Below are 3,663 nucleotides of genomic sequence, written 5' to 3' on the forward strand. Positions count from 1 at the left end.
GCAATGTCGGAAAATAAGATGAGAGAGATATAGAAATAAACCCTGTGTTGCCTGTCTCAGAAGTGTAACATTTACTGCACAGCGATCTTGACATTATATTATAATGTAGTAAACACTGTCTGCATGAAGTTTTGAAAACTGTAGCCACACTTGTGTTCTCTTTACCGGCATTGCTGTGACTTTATCAAAGTTTAACCTCAACGAGAAATATCATCACGTTTTAATATCAGCCTACAAGATCTGGTCAGACCTCTAATAAACAACCGGTTAGCTTCAAATCAGACTGGTTCAGACTGGTACACTGCTTACAGGCTTTCAGGTACCAAAGTTTGGCACTGATTGATTTCAGGTGAATTGACCCTTCGCTAAGCCACGCCCGAAAATCGCCACACCGTAGCTAGCAGAGTTCATACGTTTTGAAAAAACCTGGAAAAGTTATGGCATTTGAAAAATGCAAATTCCAGGCCTGGAAAGGTTTTGGAAACCTAAAAAGACCCAGAAAGTTTTGGAAAAGTCATGGAATTATTTTTAACCCAGCATAATAATGTATTTTCACGAAGTCTTAACCTCAGCGTTGTATTCGGGGAGAGATATTAAGAATCCCACTATGAACCACATTATCATTCATTTATAGTTAAACCTCTGAGGGGAAACTTTAACACAGATTTGTATTCCTATTGTATAATGTCGACTGACATTTTCCGGAACAAATAGTCATTAAAATTTGCCGAAAAGTATTGGTTAAAATGCGTATGAACCCTGAATTAGGCGCGGGAGGTCTGTTGAGCTTTCGAGCGAGGGAAACATGCCGAAGTGCTGTGCATATGGATTGTGCAAATCTGATACCCGGTAACCTAAAACCCAAGGGAAGAAAAGGCAAGCGTGGATCAAGCAGTGTGGGAGACCCCATTCACAACTAAATGTCGACAGGATTAACTAAAACACCTGGCTAGCTACGTTTGCTCCAAGATAAGAACACGCTTTGAACGTAAAATAAGATGATTAAAGGCAAGACGGAGGTTCACTGACATACTTTACCCTCAGAGCCCTACGGCATCGCCCACGACCTCAAACGGCACCTCAGATTAATATTTAGATAATTTAATAACGGTTTAATGTAGGGCTGCAGCTATCGATTATCGATTATTATTTTACATCATCACATACCTTCACCATACCCACACATCATCACATACCCTTCACCATACCCCCACATCATCACATACCCTTCACCATACCCCCCCACATCATCACATACCCTTCACCATACCCCCCACATCATCGCATACCCTTCACCATACCCCCCACATCATCACATACCCTTCACCATACCCCCACATCATCACATACCTTCACCATACCCCCCATCATCACATACCCTTCACCATACCCCCCCATCATCACATACCCTTCACCATACCCCCACATCATCACATACCCTTCACCCATACCCCACATCACCATCACATACCTTCACCATACCCACACATCATCACATACCTTCACCATACCCACACATCATCACATACCTTCACCATACCCACACATCATCACATACCCTTCACCATACCCCCACATCATCACATACCCTTCACCATACCCCCCACATCATCACATACCCTTCACCATACCCCCCCCACATCATCACATACCCTTTACCCCCACATCATACCCCTTCACCATCCCCACATCATCACATACCTTCACCATACCCCCCACATCATCACATACCTTTCACCATACCCCCACATCATCATATACCTTCACCATACCCCCCCACATCATCACATACCTTCACCATACCCCCACATCATCACATACCTTCACCATACCCCCACATCATCACATACCCTTCACCATACCCCCACATCATCACATACCCTTCACCTTCACCATACCCTTCACCCCCACATCATCACATACCCCTTCACCATATCCCCCATACCCCCCCACACCATCACATCACATACCCTTCACCATACCCCCACATCATCATACCCTTCACCATACCCCCACATCATCACATACCCTTCACCATACCCCCACATCATCACATACCCTTCACCATACCCCCCACATCATCACATACCCTTCACCATACCCCCCCCACATCATCACATACCCTTCACCATACCCCCACATCATCACATACCCTTCACCATACCCCCATCATCACATACCCTTCACCATACCCCCACATCATCACATACCCTTCACCATACCCCCACATCATCACATACCCCCTTCACCATCACATACCCCCACCATCATCACATACCCTTCACCATACCCCCACATCATCACATACCCTTCACCATACCCCCCACATCATCACATACCCTTCACCATACCCCCACATCATCACATACCCTTCACCATACCCCCCACATCATCACATACCCTTCACCATACCCCCACATCATCACATACCCTTCACCATACCCCACATCATCACATACCCTTCACCATACCCCCCACATCATCATACTTCACCATACCCCCACATCATCACATACCCTTCACCATCATCACATACCCTTCACCATACCCCCCACATCATCACATACCCTTCACCATACCCCCACATCATCACATACCCTTCACCATACCCCCACATCATCACATACCCTTCACCATACCCCCACATCATCACATACCCTTCACCATACCCCCCACATCATCACATACCCTTCACCATACCCCCACATCATCACATACCCTTCACCATACCCCCCATCATCACATACCCTTCACCATACCCCCCCACATCATCACATACCCTTCACCATACCCCCACATCATCACATACCCTTCACCATACCCCCACATCATCGCATACCCTTCACCATACCCCCCCCGATACCCCTTCACCATCATCACATACCCTTCACCATACCCCCACATCATCGCAGATACCCTTCACCATACCCCCACATCATCACCCACCATACCCTTCACCATACCCCCCCCATCATCATACCCTTCACCATACCCCCACATCACCATACCCTTCACCCCCCATCATCACCCTTCACCATACCCCACATCATCCATACCCCCACCATACCCCCACATCATCGCATACCCTTCACCATACCCCACATCATCGCATACCCTTCACCATACCCCCACATCATCGCATACCCTTCACCATACCCCCCCCACATCATCGCATACCCTTCACCATACCCCCCACATCATCACACCCTTCACCATACCCCCACATCATCGCATACCCTTCACCATACCCCCACATCATCACATACCCTTCACCATACCCCCCACATCATCACATACCCTTCCACCATACCCCACATCATCACATACCCTTCACCATACCCCACATCATCACATACCCTTCACCATACCCCCACATCATCACATACCTTCACCATACCCCACATCATCACATACCCTTCACCATACCCCCCACATCATCACATACCTTCACCATACCCCCACATCATCACATACCCTTCACCATACCCCCACATCATCACATACCCTTCACCATACCCCCACATCATCACATACCTTCACCATACCCCCACATCATCACATACCCTTCACCATACCCCCACATCATCACATACCCTTCACCATACCCCCACATCATCACATACCCCTTCACCATACCCCCCCACATCATCACATACCTTCACC

This window comes from Perca flavescens, unplaced genomic scaffold (assembly GCF_004354835.1).
Source record: "Perca flavescens isolate YP-PL-M2 unplaced genomic scaffold, PFLA_1.0 EPR50_1.1_unplaced_scaf_13, whole genome shotgun sequence".
NCBI lineage: Eukaryota > Metazoa > Chordata > Actinopteri > Perciformes > Percidae > Perca > Perca flavescens.